Source organism: Ovis canadensis, chromosome 5, assembly GCF_042477335.2.
Source record: "Ovis canadensis isolate MfBH-ARS-UI-01 breed Bighorn chromosome 5, ARS-UI_OviCan_v2, whole genome shotgun sequence".
NCBI classification, from domain to species: Eukaryota; Metazoa; Chordata; class Mammalia; order Artiodactyla; family Bovidae; genus Ovis; species Ovis canadensis.
Window position 1 is genome coordinate 52,079,333 of NC_091249.1, and position 20,897 is coordinate 52,100,229.

The 20,897-nt window shown below is 43.8% G+C and overlaps 1 protein-coding gene across 1 annotated transcript in view; it reads right to left on the reverse strand.

Annotated features, from left to right (window-relative positions):
- COL23A1 (collagen type XXIII alpha 1 chain) overlaps nt 1–20,897 on the reverse strand; it is a 387,317-nt gene that overhangs the window by 52,229 nt on the left and 314,191 nt on the right. The window lies entirely within an intron of this gene.

The following is a 20,897-nucleotide window of genomic DNA, read 5'->3' on the forward strand; positions in this document are numbered from 1 at the left end:
AAGGACACGCTGTTGGTTAGGGATGGAATTTATGCCTGAAGGAAGTCTCCCGATTCTCAGATCTTACACATATTCCACTAAAAGCCACAGTGCTGCCAAACCATTGACTCCTCTGCTTGCTCTTCTCTAACCCCAGACCTCAGTAGGGCGAGGCCAGAACACAGAGGCGGCCCTCGGCAGTCAGCCACCCCCACATTTTCATGGATCAGTGTTGGGTGCAGGTATGAAAGAGGCCAAGATCTCTGACTCACAGAATTCTCCTTGGATGGATTGATACTTGAGAAAACGACACAGGAAGGAAGCACAAGAAGCTCCCAGCACATCATGAGAGACCAGAGCCAGACTGGGCTGACTTGGGACGGGAGGCTAGGCTGAGTCCAGAGGGTGAGGCATGGTTATCTGGCAGAGGAAGAGCTCCAAACACACCAAGTCACTGGGCATCTAGGCTTCAGGCAAAGCTGAGCCGGCTGCAGGAGGGCAAGACCTGGGGAGAAGGCAAGTCAGCCAGACCACAGTGTCTTGTTTCCATGTCATCATCTGGGGGTGGGGGGGTGTGATCTGAAGGACAGCGGGGGCCACTGAAGGTTTCTGCACAGAGGAGTGATTTGAGGGGGTAAAAGTGGGCTTGAGGATGTGTTGCAGTTGTCCCCCTGTAGGTGACAGTGGCCTGGACTTGGGGACTGGCGGAGGAGATGAAGAAAAGTGAGTCAGATGGACTGGCCAGTGAGGGCAGACAGAACTTGTTCATGGATTTAATGGTGGAGGGTGAGTGAAGAGGTGATAGGACAGAGAAAGGAGAGAGATGAGACAAAGCTTTTTCGCTTCAGAAATTGATGCATGATGTGCTAATGTCTGAGAATGTAACCTGATTGGGGTGGGTGTGTTCTATGCACACCCTAAATCTATACTGGGGCGGGGCGGGTTGTTGGCCATGTGGACATCTGCACTGCTGGTATCGCACTTTCAGACAACTGCCCCACTCTCTGTTTTACCAAAAAGAGAAAAGCCACCAGATGGACTTACTATCACCTTTCTGATGCCACATGCACACACCTGCCCGCACCTTCACCTGTGCCTGGCCTACTCCGTGTTTGGTTAACTCTGATAGAAGACATGTTCACATATTGAGGTGTGGGGAAGTCATTCTGGCTTACACATGTTAACTTGGATTTTCTGCTAGCTAAAACATCCTACTTATGGCCAATCAAAGTACACTGTACCTCTGCTTTAATTATTAAAGAAAAGGATGCATTGACAAGAAGTAAAGACTGTTCATGTTAAAAATAAAGAGCAAATGCATCCCTTCCTGGGATGCCAATGCTGGTACTCTTTTGACAAGACAGCTTCCCAGGTGCCAAGGCCATACTGACCCACCAGGTACCTGCTGATCTGTTTTAATTTTTAAACCTTGAAAGAATGTATCCCTGACTTGTTTGAGGTTTTTTGTTCTTTTTTAAAACACAACATGATTATATTTGAATATACAACCAAAATACAAAACACCATAGTAAACTGATGGAAATGAAATATGGTAGTTCATTTGCATTGCATGAAAACAGCTAACATCCCTAGTTATGAGTTCTTAGAAACCAGTAACAAAGACACTGATATACCAAGGAAAATGAAAAAAAAAAAAGAAAGAAAATGAAATAACAAAGTGACTAGTAAGGATTAAGCATATGTGAAGATTACTGAGCTGAATTAAAACAGAAGAAAAGCAATTTCTTTGTAATATCACATTGCCAAAGATTAAAAATGTAACATTTGTGCAGTTTCAGGAAACATACCCATATAAACACTGGGGGAAAAGATTGATGAAGTCCTATCTATATAGTAGGGAAAAATATTATAATTTAATTATATAATCTATAATTCTAAGTTCAAACTCAGTCCAAATTCTGAGTGTGGACTCAGAATTATAAAATTTGGGTATCCTTAGTCTTAGCAGTTTCAATTTATTGGAATTATTTCTACAAATTAGTCAGATAAATTTAATCTATATAAACCATGTTTACCACATAGAAAATTTGTAGCTAATATACATACCCCCCAAATGACATGTATATTAATTTATCAATAAATCTAGAAGGATGTGCACAAGATTTCATTAATAGTAGATAACACAGATAGAAGTGGCAGAATTAGAGGACGAAAAAAGCCATTCAATAAGTAAAATATTACACTTCACAAATTGCCATATCCTTTGAAATCTTGAAAAAGATGATTTTTTATGAATTAATTTTAAATTTCCCTGTGATAAGTTAAAAATTTAAATATATGCAGTTACAGGAGCACTGAAATGAAGCCTTGACGATACACCATCCCGAGCAGTGTAACAATATCTCCATCATTCAAGCTCCTGAGACATAGTCCAATGGCAGCAACAAAACAGTCAACTTGCCTGGTTACTCTTCTCTCCAGTGTCACCCTTTAGGTCACTTTCAAACTTGAGCCTTCTCAGCCTGTTTTTCTGATCTACTGCTGCTGTGCTAAGTCGCTTCAGTCATGTCCGACTCTGTGAGACCCCATAGACGGCAGCCCGCCAGGCTCCCCCATCCCTGGGATTCTTCAGGCAAGAACACTGGAGTGGGTTGCCATTTCCTTCTCCAATGCATGAAAGTGAAAAGTGAAAGTGAAGCCCCTCAGTCATGTCCGACTCTTCGCGACCCCATGGACTGCAGCCCACCAGGCTCCTCCGCCCATGGGATTTTCCAGGCAAGAGAACTGGAGTGGGGTGCCCATTGCCTTCCCTGTTTCTGATCTGCAGGGAGTGTCTATTGCAACACATTGATGAGGACTCTCCATACTTTATGAAGACTGTCTTTGGCTTTACTGAAGATGGTGGTAGAAGCAGTGGCATCAGTTTCCCTATTTAGTCGTCACAATCATTATCACCAAGGGGGTTCTCCTGGGCCCAGAGGTGGGGGTGAAGAGCGTTTGGAATGAGGAATACTGCATCAGGTCTGGTGGCACCAATTGCTGAGGTTAGAAACGAAGAAGACAAAAGTATCTTCTCTTGGAACTGCCATCTCCCTGTGGTTTACAGTTGGGATTTATACGTTAAGGAACTCCAAAGGGAGAGAAATGTCCCCGATGATGACAGATATCTCAGATTATTTAGGTCTTTCTTTCATCATGTTCACCTCAAATCCCATCTTCTCCCTTCTTTCTGTGGATAAGGGAATACTCTTGTCTCACCGTGTACAGTTCTCTGCCGCACTAGTATCTAAGTCACAGGCTCTTCAGGATCACTCAAAAAAGATTTGTAACAGTCACTGGGAGTACGGAGTTGGATGCAATAGCCCAGCACCTCCAAGATGTCAATAGGTAACGATGAAGACAGGCACACAAAATGGTTGTATCTTTAAAACACCCTCTGTTGTTTATATGTTGCTTTAAAAATTCTAAAGGCAGAAAATAGCAGCAGTCCCTTCTTTTCTGATCTATTAATACAGTAAAATTTTGCTATGTTTTTCCAGACAACTTTCTATTCAATAATTCGCATATGCATTTTTAGATTGTCATGTAGTAATAGACAAATCTATAAACAGTGTTTTAGTATTTTACTTATGCATGTGCAAAGATTTTTAAAAGAACACTAAAATAATCACTGTTTTAGTTAACACTAATGTGTTAGCATTACTGAACTCTATTATCAGGTTAGAATAAACACATTCTTTAGGAATAGTAATCACTAATATTTCAAATAGAAAAACCTGAAGCATATGGACACACCTCATTGCATACGTTTAGTTGACATTTGTACAAAAACGACAATTTAAAAAACCAACTTTGGACTTCCCTGGTAGTGCAGTGGCTAAGACTCTGGGCTCCCAATGCAGAGGGCCTGGGTTCAATCCCTGGGTGTGGAACCAGAGCCCATATGCCACAGCTAAGGCCCCAGCGCAATCAAATGAATAAAAATAAGTAAATATGAAAAAAATCAACTTAAAACACCCTTCAAAATCAGAATAGCTTTTCAGTGCTTGAATGATATTCATACGAATAAGCTATCTTTACAATTGTTCTTTTAATGGAGGGTCTTCGTTCTGACATGACAGAAAAGTGTGCTGAAAACCATGCTTCTCTGAGGCAGTTTCTCAGAATTATCTGGGAGGCTGGCTTCCAGGCTACCGTCCTCACTTTGGCTCAAATAAAACTCTTTTCTATTCCTTTTATAGACTGTTTATTGATTATTTTTGTGGACAACTCAGGGGAGCTGACCCACCTCCTTTTTCCTGGGACCCTGCTGTCCCCACGCTCCCCCAGTCACCGTCAAGCCTGACTTTCAAGCACAGCCTTCCCCATAAATCTGGACATGAGAATCCACCCTTCACTGCACGGCCTCCTCTGTTCCTGCCCCAGCTCCTCTCCCTCACAGATGCACTGCTGGAAAGAGGGGTCTCCTCTGCTCACCTTCCGTTCACCGCGTGACCCTCCGATTTGGTTTTCATTCTTACTTCTCCATCAGAATGTCACTCACCAAATTTCCAAGGACCTCCTCCAGTCAATAATCCTGACAAGGATTTCTTCTCCTTGAACTTATCTTCTTCCTCCTTCTAGAAGCGCTCTCCTTCTTTGGCTTCCAAGATGACACGTCCTTCCACCTCCCTGACTGTTCAGCTGCCTCAGTCTCCTCTCCCAGCCCCACATGCTGAGGCTCCTCAAGGTTCAAGTCTAAGGTTTCTTTTCTTCAGTTATCTGCTCATCAGTCTCCTCTCTCCATCTTCCCCAAAGAGCTCTTTCACACTCATGGCTACACTAGGTGGAAGTGTCCCAAGTGTATATCTCCAGTGCTGACCATACCTCAAAGTCCAGGCTCCCTTTCTGAGCTGCCCGCTTGATTTCCCCTTGAATAATCCCATGATTCCTTAAACCAGAATGCGTAGTCATGGTCATGATTTCCTGCCCTCACACATGCTCCTCTCCAGCTTCTGAACTCAGCGGATGTCATCCCCTCCTTTCCAGCTGGTGAACAGGAAAATGAGGAGTCCTCCTTGGCACAATCTATTTGGCACATTCCCTGCTTGTTGCTCTGGAGCTCATCCACGTGGGTCTCTCCCTAGTACCACAACCTCACCCATGTTACCAGCGTCTCCTGGCTGCGGCACTAGCTTCTTCACCCATCTCCCACTTCACTCACCCCACAGACATTCACTGAGTGCCCACCATTCCAGACACTCTTCTGGGAAAGTGGGATACAGCAGTGAAAGTGACAAGCATCCCTGTCCTAAGGAGTATCCCTGCTAGTGAGGGGACAGCTGAGATACAATAAGCATAAACAATGGTACATCACCCGGGAGAGGATAGTGTCATGGAAAGAGAGAGGCAGCGGGACAGGGTATTTCTCCAGGATGAGAAGTACAGCAGCATGTTTGCACAATGGAAGTCATCAGCAGGAAGGGGAAGACCTGATGTGTTGGAGAAAGGGGGATTCCTGGAACGGTGCCCTTGAGGAGGCAAGAGGGATTGGCACTGGCACAGCTGTGGGGGGAGCCTGGACAATCCATCCGTGGAAATGGGCAGGGAGGGAGAGCATGCAGGTGTGTGGCCTTGCAGGTGGGATTTGTGGAAGTTCTCCTCCAACTGCCCCAACTGTGCCGGTGAAGTAGGAACTGAAGCCGTGAGTGACGAGTGAGGATTAAGTGGCTGAGGGTGTGAGGGGCTTCTATGAGGTTATCAAGATCCCCAGGAGTTCACCTAGAAGTGGTGTTGGAAAGAGGACTGGAGACCCAGGAACTGAAACCCACTAGCTGTGAAAGTGATGTGCCTGGGATCAGAGACAGCCTCAAATATGTAGACCTCATGTTCTCCAGTCTCCATTCAGAGGCTGTCCGATCTGCAAGTCCGATCTGCAAGTCTGATCATGGCCTGTCCCTCCAATCCTCACTTTCCCATTGTTCTTAAAACAGAGGCTCAGATCCAAAGCCCTGTCTTCACTGTGGGCTGCCCATGCCTCTTCACCTGAGCCCATCGAACTGCTGGCATGAGAGCTGTTATTAATAGAAGGTGGTGGGCAGGCTAGTGGTTATTGGGACTAAGTCAGGTTGGATTCATATCACTGCATGAATCAGGATAAATTCCAAAAGGATCAAAGATTTACAAGCGTCAAAAAAAAATCATAAAAATCCTAAAGGAAAATGTGGGGAAATTTCTTTCCAACCACGGAGAGGAGCAAGCTTTCCCAAGTACAGTTCATAATTTAGAAGCTATGCCATAAAGTCAGATCCAACCATATAAAAGCAAAAATGTTTGCAAGGCAGAAAGTCAAAAGCCAGGGTGGAAACATTTCCAACTTATGTCACAAAGGCTAGATAGTTGGATATAAAAGTATTCCTAAAAATCCATAATGTCAATAAGATGTTGTGAAATCAGTTTTTGTATTGTTATAAACCACAATAAAATATCCACAGTCAAAAAAAAAAGTATTCCTAAAAATTAACTCTAAAAACATCAATAATCTAACAGAAAAATGGTCAAAAGATATGAATAGAGAGTACACAGAAAATATAGCCCTTAAGTATGTGAAACAAGAAATCTTTATTCTCAATAAAAGAAAGTTAAAACTATATCATATCAGATGAGAAAAAGTGAAAAAATCTGATGGCTTATCATGTCAAGGGAAATGAGGACAGCCACCTCACACATTGGTTGGGAGGATAAATTGGTATATTCTCTGTAGAGAGTTGGCAATACTAATTAAGATGTGAAATTTTTGTACCAATTGCTACAATGATTCTCCTATAAATGAATTCCATAGATATATTAACATATGCATAAGATGAAAGGTGTATAAGAATCTCACTGCAGAACTGGTTGAGATAGTAAAGACATTAGAAATAGCACAAGTGGAATGGCTTAAAGAAATGATGGGATGCTTATGAAAGTGGGATACTAAGCAGCTTTGAAAAAGACTAAAGTAGTTCTGTATGTTCTGACATGGTATATTGTTACATTAAAAAAAGGCATATAACATTATATTAATAGGTAGCCATTTATACTAAAAAAACTGGTAGACTTTTGTTTGTATAAATGTGGAACATCTCCATGTGGTCAGAAGAATTTGCATTAAGTTGCTTTCGAGTAGGGGAAGAGTTGAGAGAACAGGAGAGGTGGGGAGAGACATCTTTTCACCATGGACTCTTTGGTGCCATCGGATACACATGTGTAGCTCCCAAGTCAGACAAAGCAATAACTTTAACTTAAAAATGGCTGGATTCAGCACTTGTGTTTTTGTCTGGTCCTCCAGCTTTTGCTGCCTTTCCTCACACTCACTTCTAAGCTCCCTTCAATAAAGCTCAGACTGTGATTATCATGCTGAGGGCCTGGGCGCCTGAGATAGGAGCCTGTGGCCTGGTGTAAGGTTCAGCTCAGGAGATGGAGGAGGAGCTGCAATAGTGACCATCACTATTAAAGTCCTCAACAGCTCTTTGCATACTTAAAAGCTGTATTTTCTGTGTACTCTCTATTCATATCTTTTGACCATTTTTCTATTAGATTATTGACATTTTTAGAGTGGATTTGTAAGAATACTTTTGTATCCAACTACACAGGCCAGAGACTATAAAACTCTCAGAGGAAAACATCGGCAGAACACTCTCTGACATTAATTGCACAAGATCTTTTTCAATTCATCTCCCAGAAAAATGGAAATAAGAAAAAAAATAAGCAAATAGGACCTACTTAAACTCAAAATATATGCAGGTTAGGAAGCAACAGTTAGAACTGGACATGGAACAACAGACTGGTTCCAACTAGGAAAAGGAGTACATCAAGGCTGTATATTGTCACCCTGCTTATTTAACTTCTATGCAGAGTACATCATGAGAAACGCTGGGCTGGAAGAAACACAAGCTGGAATCAAGATTGCTGGGAGAAATCTCAATAACCTCAGATATGCAGATGACACCACCCTTATGGCAGAAAGTGAAGAGGAACTCAAAAGCCTCTTGATGAAAGTGAAAGAGGAGAGTGAAAAAGTTGGCTTAAAGCTCAACATTCAGAAAACTAAGATCATGGCATCCAGTCCCATCACTTCATGGCAAATAGATGGGGAAACAGCGGAAACAGTGACAAACTTTATATTTTGGAGCTCCAAAATCACTGCAGATGGTGACTGCAGCCATGAAATTCAAAGATGCTTGCTCCTTGGAAGGAAAATTATGACCAACCTAGACAGCATGTTAAAAAGCAGTGTCATTACTTTACCAACAAAGGTCCATCTAGTCAAAGCTATGGTTTTTCCAATGGTCACGTATGGATGTGAGAGTTGGACTATAAAGAAAGCTGAGTGCCGAAGAATTGATGCTTTTAAACTGTGGTGTTGGAGAAGACTCTTGAGAGTCCCTTGGACTTCAAGGAGATCCAACAGTCCATTCTAAAGGAACTGAGTCCTGAATATTCATTGGAAAGACTGATGCTGAAGCTGAAACTCCAATACTTTGGCCACCTGATGTGAGGAACTGACTCATTGGAAAAGACTCTGATGCTGGGAGGGATTGGGGGCAGGAGAAGAAGGGGACAACAGAGGATGAGATGGCTGGATGGCATCACTGACTTGATGGACATGAGTTTGAGTGAACTCCGGGAGTTGGTGATGGACAGGTGCTGCGATTCATGGGGTCGCAAAGAGCTGGACACGACTGAGCGACTGAACTTAACTGAAACTCAAAAGTTTTTGCACAGCAAAAGAAATAATAAACAAAATGAAAAGACAACACACAGGCTGGGAGAAAATATTTGAAAATGATGTGACTGACAAGGGATTAGTCTCCACAATTTACAAACAGCTCATCATCAAAACAAACAATCCAATCAAAAATAGGCAGAAGACCTAAATAGACGTTTCTCCGAAGAAGACATACAGATGGCCAATATGCACATAAAAGATGTTCAGCATTTCTCTAGTCATTCAATTCAGTTCAGTCGCTCAGTCGTGTCTGACTCTTTGCGACTCCATGAATTGCAGCATGCCAGGCCTCCCTGTCCTTCACCAACTCCCGGAGTTCGCTCAAACTCACATCCTTCAAGTCGGTGATGCCATCCAGCCATCTCATCCTCTGTCATCCCCTTCTCTTCCTGCCCCCAATCCCTCCCAGCATCAGAGTCTTTTCCAATGAGTCAACTCTTTGCATGAAGTGGCCAAAGTATTAGAGTTTAGGCTTTAGCATCAGTCCTTCCAAAGTACACCCAGGACTGATCTTTAGAATGGACTGGTTGGATCTCTTTGCAGTCCAAGGGACTCTCAAGAGTCTTCTTCAATACCACAGTTCAAAAGCGTCAATTCTTCGGCACTCAGCTTTCTTCACAGTCCACCTCTCACATCCATACATAAGCACTGGAAAAACCATAGCCTTGGCTAGACGGACATTTGTTGGCAAAGTAATGTCTCTGCTTTTAAATATGCTGTCTAGGTTGGTCATAACTTTCCTTCCAAGCCCTAAGCGTCTTTTAATTTCATGGCTGTAATCACCATCTGCAGTGATTTTGGAGCCCCCTAAAAATAAAGTCTGACACTGTTTCCCCGTCTATTTCCCATGAAGTGATGGGACCAGAATCTGTGATCTTAGTTTTCTGAATGTTGAGCTTTAAGCCAACTTTTTAACTCTCCTCTTTCACTTTCATCAAGAGGCTTTTGAGTTCCTCTTCACTTTCTGCCATAAGGGTGGTGTCATCTGCATATCTGAGGTTATTGAGATTTCTCCCAGCAATCTTGATTCCAGCTTGTGTTTCTTCCAGTCCAGCGTTTCTCATGATGTACTCTGCATAGATGTTAAATAGGCAGGGTGACAATATACAGCCTTGATGTACTGCTTTTCCTATTTGGAACCAGTCTGTTGTTCCATGTCCAGTTCTAACTGTAGCTTCCTCACCTGCATACAGATTTCTCAAGAGGCAGGTCAGGTGGTCTGGTATTCCCATCTTTTTCAGAATTTTCCACAGTTTATTGTGATCCACACAATCAGAGGCTTTGGCATAATCAATAGAGCAGAAATCAATGTTTTTCTGGAACTCTCTAGTTATTAGAGAAATGCAAATCAAAACTACAATGAGATATCACCTCACACTGGTCAGAAAGGTTATCATCAAAAAATCCACAAACAATAAATGATGGACAGTGTGTGGAGAGAAGGGAACCCCCCCTACACTGATGGTGGGAATGTAAATTGATACAGCCACTATGGAGAACAGTATGGAGGTTCCTTCAAAACTAAAAATAGAGCTACAATAAGACACTGCAGTCCCACTCCTGGGCATATATTTGGAGAAAAAACATGATCCAAAAGGGTACATGCACCCCAATGTTCATTGCAGCACTGTTTACAATAGCCAGGACATTTTAGCAACCTCAGTGCCCATTGATCAAGGAATGGGTAAAGATGTTGTACATATATACAATGGAATATTACTCAGTCATTAAAAAGAATGAACACAGGCCATTTGTAGCAACATGGATGGACCTAGAGATTGTCATACTGAGTGAAGTAAGTCAGTCAGGGAAGGAGAAATATCATATGCCATCCCTTATATGTGGGAAAAGAAATGATACAAATGAACTTACTTACAAAACAGAAAGAGACTCACAGACTTAGGAAATGAACTTATGGTTGCCGGGAGTGGGGGTGGGGGGAGGGACATAGTTAGGGACCTTGGGAAGATCATATACACACTGTTACATTCAAAATGGATAACCAACAAGGACTTATTGTATAGAAAATGGAACTCTACTCAATGTTATGTGCCAGCCTGGATGGGAGTGGGGTTTAGGGGAGAACAGATATGTGTATATGTATGGCTGAGTCCCTTTGCTGTTCACCTGAAACTCCCACAACGTTGTTAATCCACTATACCCCAATACAAACTAAAAATTTTAAGTTTGGAAGAAAAACATAGGCAGAACACTCTCTGACATAAATTGCAGCAAATTCTTTTTCAATTTATGTCTCAGAAAGATGGAAATAAAAACAAAAATAAACAAATGGGACCTACTTAAATTCAAAACCTTTTGCACAGTAAAGGAAACAATAAACAAAATGAAAAGACAACCCGCAGATTGGGAGAAAATATCTGCAAATGATGTGACCAAAAAGGGATTAGTCTCCAAAATTTACAAACAGTTCATAAGGCTTAACATCATCAAAATAAACAACCCAATCAAAAAACGGGCAGGAGACCTAAATAGACATTTCTCCAAAGACATACAGATGGCCAAAAGGCACATGAAAATATGTTCAACATTGCTAATGATTAAAGAATATAAAATCAAAACTACAAGGAGGTATCACCTCAGACCAGTCAGAATGGCTATGATAAAAAAGAAAACATCCACAAACAATAAATGCTGGAGAGGGTGTGGAGAGAAGGGAACCCTCCCACACTGCTTGGTGGAGATGTAATTTGGTACAGCCACTATGGAGAACAGTGTGGAGGCTCCTTAAAAAACTAAGAGCTAGAGCTACCATATGATCCAGCAATCCACTTCTGGGCATATATACAGAGAAAGCCATGGTCCAAAAGGATACATGCACCCTAATATTCATTGTAGCACCGTTTACAATGGGCTTCCCTGGTGACTCAGATGGTAAAGAATCTGCCTATAGTGCAGGAGACCTGGGTTCAATCCCTGGGTCGGGAAGATCCTCTGGAGGAGAGCATGGCAACCCACTCCAGTATTCTTGTCTGGAGAATCCCCATGGACAAAGGAGCCTGTAAGGCTACAGTCCATGGGGTCACAAAGAGTCGGACATGACCGAGCGACTAAGCACAACACAAGACATGGAGGGAACCTAAATGTTCATCAACAGAGGAATGGATAAAGATGTGGATAAAATGAATAAAGAAGATATGAGACAATGCCATTTGCAGCAACATGGATGAACCTAGAGACTGTCATATTGAGTGAAATAAGTCAGACAGGGAAGGAGAAATATCGTATGCTATCCTTTATATGTGGAATCTAAAAAGAAACGATACAGATGAAGTCATCCTTAAAACAGAAATACTCACAGAGTTAGAGAACAAACTTGCTAAGTGGGAAGAATGGGGGAAGGGATGGTCAGGGAGTTTGGGATCAACATGCACACACTGCTATATTTAGGATGGATGACCAGCAGGGTCCTGCTGGGTAGCACAGGGAGCTCTGTGCAATGTTATATGGCAGGCTGGACGGGAGGGGAGTTTGGGGGAGAATGGATACATGTACATGCATGGCTGAGTCCCTATGCTGCCCACCTGAAACTATCATCACATTGTTAATTGGCTATACTTCAATATAAAACAAAAGCTTAAAAATGAGTTCTCTCAAAAAAAAGAAAAAAAAGAAAAAGTATCCATCAGCCACTTAGGGCTCATCATGCTCTGGGAACTCCACTATCTCCTTTTCTCAAACATCTCATTTAGCCCCTGCTGCCCCTGCACTTGCACACTTTACAGGTGAAAAAAACCGAGGCTCAGAAAGGTTATTATGCCTTGGTCACGGCCTGCTGGAACCCAGCATGATCCAGGCAGCCTGACTTCAAGTCTAACCAAGGGCAAACTGTTTTGGCAGAAAGAGCTCTTACATTCACCGAGTGAGGGTGTGTGGCATGTCGGAAGTCACTTAGCTAGTGGCGAGCAGTTCAGGCTGGAAACAGAGCTGCTGCTGCTGCTGCTGCTAAATCGCTTCAGTCATGTCCGACTCTGTGCGACCCCATAGATGGCAGCCCACCATCCCTGGGATTCTCCAGGCAAGAACACTGGAGTGGGTGGGAGCAGAGCTATGGGACCCCAAACCATGTGGTGGCACCTTCCACCATCCTCAGAAGAGTGGCTGGAGTGGGAATGGCAGCATTCCAGAGACCGGTCCCATCACTGGTGGGACAGGACACATCTAGCCCAGCTGAAGTGAAGTGAGCTGAAAGTCAGTGGTGTCTGGCTCTTTGCCAGACTATAGAGTCCATGGAATTCTCCAGGCCAGAATACTGGAGTGGGCAGCCTTTCCCTTTTCCAGGGGATCTTCTCAACCCAGGGATTAAACCCAGGTCTCCTGCATTGCAGGCAGATTCTTTACCAGCTGGAGCCACAAGGGAGGTCTAAGAATACTGGAGTGGGTAGCCCATCCCTTCTCCAGTGGATCTTCCTGACCCAGGAATCTAACTGTGCTCTCCTGCATTGCAGAAGGATTCTTTGCCATCTGAATTATCAGGGAAGCCCTCTAGCCCAGCTGAGAGACTTTAAACACACCATCACCTCTCATGAGCCCTTCTGGCACCACATCACTAGTCACCATCACTTAGCACTGGCACTAGCATTACAACCTCGTTCTTCTGGGCACCTCAGTCCCACCAACCAGCAGGTGCTGTGTGCTTAGTCGCTCAGTTGTGTCTGACTCTCTTTGACCCCACGGACTGTAGCCCACCAGACTCCTCTGTCCACGGAATTCTCCAGGCAAGAATACTGGAGTGGGTTGCCATGAATTCCTCCAGGGGATCATCCCCATTCAGGGACTGAACCCAGGTCTCCTGCATTGCAGGCAGATTCTTTACCATACGAGCCACCAGGGAAACCCAGAGGGGCTTTAAAAAATGCTCACCCCTTCCCAGGGCTTCCCATTCACATGGAATAACAACACCTAGACTCAGGAGACACAGCACTCCTGTGTGGCCCTGCTACTTGCTCTATCAGGCTTAGCTACGCACTGGGTCTCACTTGTCTCTCTCTCTCAGTTCCCCAAGGGCCCAGCTCTCTCCAAACCCAGGACATTCACACCTGACTTCACAACCGTGAAACTGAAGACATCTCCTCACCTTTTGCCCTTGCTTCCATCACAGCTGCCTGCTATTTTCTTTCAAGCACTTATCACAGTCTTTACTCCTGAAATCCATTTATGTGTGTTTTGTTTATTGTCTGTCAGCCCCACCAGCAAGGCAGCTCCCTGAGAGCTGGGGCTCTGTGTGTCTGGCTTCCCACCATTTCGCTGAGGCCTAGAACAGGGCCTGGCAGACACAAGCACTTTGTAAATACATGCTGAGTGGATGGGAGGGGAGAAGGTCAGGAGAGCCGAGCCCTTGACTCCTGACTTCATTGTAGAGTCAATCATTGATATCTAAGGTTGGGAATGGTTCCATGGCTCTCCAAGATACCTAAATCCAAAGATGCCCAAATCCCTTGTATAAAATAGTTATATTTGCATATAACCTACGCAATCCTCTTGTATATTTGAAAGCATTTCTAGATTACTTGTCATACCTCATACAATGTAAATACAGTGTAAATACTATGTAAATAGTTGCTGATGCACAGGAAATTCAAGTTTTGCCTTTTGGAACCTTCTGGAAATTAAAATTCTGATACATGGTTGGTTAACTCCATGGAGGGCAAACCATACAGGATTTGTGCAGTGGCCACCAGCAGCCTCTGGAGACGGCTTGGCTTGGGCTGTCCAGGGGTTTCCCTGCTTAGAAAGTGAGGCTGGCTGTAGGGTCTCCAGGAGGCCACGTGGTGGTCCGGCCAGGGCCTGGCTCCATTCTGCACACGGTTTTCAAGTATGCGTTTCAGGCATTGGCTGGATATGCTTTGTTTGCTATTGGGAATGTGGGAGCAATTAATAGGAGTCAGATAACGTGGGAAATAAAATGGGTCTGAGGGAGCAGAGGGTTCGATGGCTTTGGAGCCTCTTTAACTGAACTGATACAGCCTGACAGGGACAGTGTTTCCCAAGTGGGGAGCCAAGTCTTCTCACGCCTCAGGGTTAGAAGGGTGCAGGACCTGCTCCTTGACAGCCAAGCAGAGGTGGGCGGAGGGCCTGGGGCCTACAACGCCTACCTACCTAGAGCTCTAACCCTTCTGGGGATGATCATTTCTTGAGTGTTTCCCAAAGGCTGTATTCCCAGAAAAGCAAACTGGAAAGAATTCCCACAGTCTGGCAAGTACATGGCCTGCACACTGGAGGTGAGGCTGGCCTTGGTGCATAAGGCTGCTGGGGTCACTGTCCCTGCTCACAACCCACACCTGCCCCTCTGGCCTGTGCCTGGACTACTGACTCCCACTCTGCCGGCTCCCTGTTCTGCCCAACAGGCTCTGGCTCCTACCCAGGCCTCTGCCTCTTCCCACTCAGCAGCCTGGGTTCCAAGGCCTGGCTCTTGACTCTTGGAAGCCCACTGACCCATGAGGAAATGACCTTCAGTCATGCTTCTCTGGGGCTTTCCCCAGGGGAGCAGAGTGGTCCAAGGCTTTTGAACTGAGTTTGCAGGTAGATGAAATGAGGCTTGGAGGCTGGAAAATCGAGAGCCAGTACTGAGTCAGCAAGCCAAGTGCTTAGGTCAGGCCTCAGGCCCTGGATTTAATCAGGGCAATACTGCCAGAAAGTGTGGAGGCCTTAGAACCTGGCTCTCCAGCTCCTGAGCTCTAGACCTTGAGCAAGCACCTGTCCTGGTGGAGGCAAAGTCTGCTTGGGAGAAACATGGGGAGTAACAATCCTGCTTCTCTGGACTGCTACGAGGACTGACTAAGATACTGTGTGCACATAAAGTGCCCAGGACAACAGTGGCTCAGAGGAGGCGCCAAAGCCCAGTGCTGGCTGCAGTTACAGTACAGCGTTCTTCCTCTCTCTAACACATGCGTGCATTCTGTGCAGACACACACGTAGACACACAGAAAGAAGAGAAACACAGATGGTGGTTTTCCATTGTTTGGTTCATGTTGCCGAACAAACACTGACTGCACAACAGGTTTAAAGAGTCTCGTTTTGAAACGGCACCTGAGACGGCTCTCCAGCATTTTGGCGTGGAGGTTTGCTCTGGCAATCACCCTAGTCAGACTCTGTGCAGGGCAGGCAGTGGTGCTAATTAGAAGCCTAAGTGGAAAGTAAACTCATTGGATTAAAGAAAAAAAGAAACTAGTTCTATTGAAGTGTAATTCATATACCATGAAATTCACTCTTAAGCATAAACAAGTAATTTTTGATATATTCACAGAATTGTGTAACCATCATCATCGTGTAATTTTCTTTCAGTTCAGTTCAGTTCAGTCGCTCAGTTATGTCTGACTCTTTGCGACCCCATGGACTGCAGCATGCCAGGCTTCCCTGTCCATCACCAACTCCTAGAGCTTAATCAAACTCAGGTCCATCGAGTCAGTGATGCCATCCAACCATCTCATCCTCTGTTGTCCCCTTCTCCTCCTGCCTTCAATCTTTCCCAGCATCAGGGTCTTTTCAGATGAGTCAGTTCCTCACATCAGGTGGCCAAAGTATTGGAGTTTCAGCTTTAGCATCAGTCCTTCCAATGAACATTCAGGACTCAGTTCCTTTAGGAGGGACTGGTTGGATCCCCTTGAAGTCCAAGGGACTCTCAAGAGTCTTCTCCAACACCACAGTTCAAAAGCATCAATTCTTCGGCGCTCAGCTTTCTTCACAGTCCAACTCTCACATCCATACATGACCACTGGGAAAACCATAGCTTTGACTAGATGGACCTTTGTTGGTAAAGTAATGACACTGCTTTTTAACATGCTGTCTAGGCTGGTCATAACTTTCCTTCCAAGGAGTAAGCGTCTTCTAATTTCATGGCTGCAGTCACCACCTGCAGTGATTTTGGAGCTCCAAAATAAAAAGTTTGTCACTGTTTCCACTGTTTCCCCATCTATTTGCCATGAAGTGATGGGACTGGATGCCTTGATCTTAGTTTTCTGAATGTTGAATTTTAAGCCAACTTTTTCACTCTCCACTTTCACTTTCATCAAGACGCTCTTCAGTTCTTTGCTTTCTGCCATAAGGGTGGTGTCATCTGCATATCTGAGGTTATTGATATTTCTCCCAGCAATCTTGATTTCAGCTTGTGCTTCATCTAGCCCAGTGTTTCTCATGATGTACTCTGCATATAAGTTAAATAAGCAGGGTGACAGTATACAGCCTTGACGTACTCCTTTCCTGATTTGGAACCAGTCCATTGTTCCATGTCCAGTTCTAACTGGTGCTTCTTGACCTGCATACAGATTTCTCAGGAGGCAGCTCAGGTAGTTTGGTATTCCCAACTCTTGAAGAATTTTCCCGTTTGTTGTGATCCACACAGTCAATGGCTTTGGCGTTGTCAATAAAGCAAAATTTTCATTATCCTTCATTTAAAAAAAAAACAGAATGTGTCTTTTAAAAATAATTTCATGTATGTGTGTATGTACTTTTACTGTTGGTTGCACTGGGTCTTCATTGCTATGAGGGATTTTCTCTAGCTGCGGCAAGCAGGGGCTGCTCTCCAGTTGTGCTGTTTGGGCTCCTCATCGTGGTGGAGCACAGGTTCTAGGGTGAATGGGGTTCAGCAGTTGTGGCTCCCAGGCTCTAGACACAGGCCCAATAGTTGTGGTGCAAAGGCTTAGTTGCTCTGCGGCATGTGGGATCTTCCTGGATCAGGGATCAACCCAACTCTCCTGCACTGGCAGAATGATTCTTCCCGCTGAGCCACCAGGGAAGCCCTACCTTTCATTTCTGAAAGAGAGTTTTGCTGGATGTATGCTTCTAGGTTGGTAGTTTGTATTTTTTTGTTGTTTGAATAGGTCAGGTCATCCGATTGCCTTCTAGCCTCTATTATTTCTGGTGGGAAGTCAGGGTTTTTATGTTATTGAAGTTCTCTTGTATGGATGAGTCATTTCTCTCTTGCTACTTTCAAGACTTCCTCTTTGACTTTCAGTATTTTGCTGTAATATGTCTGGGTCTGATTCTTAGATCTATAGAAAAATCTATTTATGCTTAGTATAATTTCTCAGAAGGTAGGACTTATGTGTATCAATTTGCTACTTAATTTCTGTCTGTCTTATATCTTTTTATTTTTGCCTGCTAATGCAGCATGTGGGATCTTAATTCTTTGACAAGGGATCGAACCTGGGTCCCTTGCAGGGGGTGTGGGTTTGATCCCTGGTTGAGGAACTAAGATCCCATATGCCACACAGTACAGCCAAAAATGAAAAAGAAAAGTACATTTATACTCTTTCATATTTATCTGTTATTTCACTGAAACTCTTTAATTCTGTGTGTGTGGATTTAAATTAATGTCTAATGTCCTTAATTTTTAGACTGAAGGAATCCCTTTAATATTTCTTGTAGAGCAGACTGCTAGTGATGAATTCTCTTCATTTTGCTTTCCTGGGCATGTCTCAGTTTCTCTTTCACTTTTCAAGAATAGTTTTTCTTGTTATAGAGTTCTTTGTTGACAATTTTTTTTCCTATTACTTTGAATATGTCATACCAACTGCCTTACGACTTTTGTGTTTCTGATAAGAAATCAGCTATTAATCTTATCAAGGATTCCGTTTCTGTGATGAGTCATTGTTCTTTCACTGCTTTCAAGATTCTTTCTTTCACGTGTGTGTGGAGAAGGCGCTCTTCCTTAGACAGGATCATCTCAGTTGACATATCTTCAAGTATGCTGGTTCTTCTGCCAGCCCAAATCTACTTTTGAGCCATATTAGTGAATTAATCATTTCAGTATTGTACTTTACAGCTTCAGAATTTCTATTTTGTTCCTTTAAAAATACTTTCTGTCTTTTTATTGGTAATCTCCATTTGGTGGTACATAATTTTTATAGTTTCTTTTAATTATTTAGACATGATTACATTTAGTTATTTGAACATATTTGCAATAGCCATTATAAAATCTTTGTCTAGTAAGTTCATCTGGGCTTACTCACTGATAGTTTTAACTGCTTTTCCCCATCGTTTCCCCTTTCCACACTTTCTTATATCTTTGTGTGTCTCATAATTTTTGTTAAAAACAGTATTTCAAATAGCCTAATGTGGCCACTCTAGAAATTAGATGCTCCTCCTCCTTTCCAGAGTTTGTTGTTGTTGTTTGTTCAGGGGCTTTTCTGAGCTGAATGTGTATCCATTTTCTCTGAAATGTGTACTCTTTGTTATGGCAGTTACTGAATTCTCTGCTTAGTTTGCTTAACTGTCAGCTTAGGACAGAGGTTTTCTTTAATGCCTTGAACTGGTAGATCTCCCATTCTGTGCCAAGGGACTCTTTGTGTGTGTTGAGCATAATTTCAACACTCTATCAGGTTACAACTCTGCCTTTGCCTTCACTTTTTGCTTGAATGGAGCCTCAAGGTCAGTGAGAGGTGAGAGACTGGGGTTCTTTTAGGTCTTTCCCTACACAGGCATGTGTATTCTAGATCCCCAGGTATCTGTTGGAGCGTTTTAAAGCTTCTTTGGACAGTTCATCCCCTTGATTTTCATTTAAGTTGCTGGGTCAGCTTCTTGTTGCTCCAACTGGTATTGCCACCTTAGGCAGCTGCAATGTTAAACAGTTGTTGCTGAGTGTTTCTGGCAAACACTCTTAGGATATGGTTTTTCCCAGTGAGTGAGCTCTGCATCAGTTCAAAAAAAAAAAAAAAAAAAAAAGACGAGTCATGTGTATGGGCTTTTCCAGGGAGCTGACAGTGACAGGTTTTGGAGAATGAGCACTTGAGGAGCTTCAAACTTGTTCTGCCATCTCCCGTGGCTGCTCATTTTCACAGGTATTGTGATTGTGAGGGTGTGATGGTTTTAGGGTTACCATGGGGCTGGGGAGATGAGCAAATTAAAAAGCTACAAACCTCACTGCTCTCAGCAAGGTTCAGACCTTTTTTTATAAAGTTAACATTTCTTAGGTTGTTACCAGACATTGATTTTCAGAATTCGGAAAAGGTCACTTTCTTCCTAGCGTTCTTGTGGCTTTTATGGAGGAGTTGATTTTCAGAGGTCCTTACTCTACCATTCCGGCAGTGCTTCTGCTGTATTTTTAGAAAGTGGACCAGGGTAGATAGAAAACCTTAACACTAAAACTGCTGATCTAAGGCTGGCACCTGCAGAGATCTGGTGAGTGGCTCCATTTGTCTCTATAGATTTAGCACAGCCAAGCAAAATTTGTTTTCATCCTGGTCCCTTCCTGCCTCCTAACCCTTTATCCTTCATTTGCCCATCAGCCTTTCTTTCTCTCTCTCTCTCCTCCCTTTCCTCCCTATTTCCTGTCAATAAGAATTTATTGGTCATCTCTTTAGTGCTTGGGGTCAAACTCCTGCTCTGAGGAGCCCATACTTTGGTGGAGAAGGACATGTTTGCAGAGCAGACCACCAGCACTTCAGGGAGTTCTGGGATCGAGGGAGGCATCTAGGGCTGGGGGAGCCAGGAAAGACTGATCGATGCTCATGGAGAAAGGGGAAGCCAGAAGGAGAAAAAAATCCTGCTTAAGTTCCCTAGAAAGAGGATCCCAAGGATACTGCTGGGCTTCCCGAGCTGAGAAACAGGCTACTGGGGAGACGAAAAATCCGTTCTATTATGATAAACCTACAAACACACTGAAGGACCTGTGAAGTATATTCCAGGCAAAGGCTCCCACTGGGAGCTGGAGAGGCCCCATCTCCACAGGTGGGCTGGGTCAGTTCTGTCTTGCAGCAGCAGCAAGAAACCCTCTCAGCCAGATATTGTCCCACCAGGCAAACAAACACAAACTTTTCTCCCTGGGGCTCAAGAAAAGCCTGGTTTGTACAGGGGAAGGAACCAAAGCCAAGAGGTGCATGTATGTGAAACTATCTAGAAATAAACACGAGGCCCAGCCAAAGCTAATCAGAGAGGGACGTCTGCTCTGTGCCACTCACACCATTCTGTGATGGGCAGACCACAGGCCACCGTGTGGGAAAGGGCAGTGACGGGGAGGAGGGGCTGCCCACCCCTTGCCCAGCAGCTGACCTTAGACAAGACATTTCTCCCCCTGAAGCATCAGTTTCCTTATCTACAAAATGGGGATAATAACAAATTCTTATCTTTTGCAGAGCTCTGTGAGGATCACATGAGAGGAAGGACTTGAGAGGACACAGCATGGGGTCAGGGGTCCACTGAGTCCTTGATTTTCCCTTGACTTTTAGATCAGTTATGAACTGGAGTCATAATT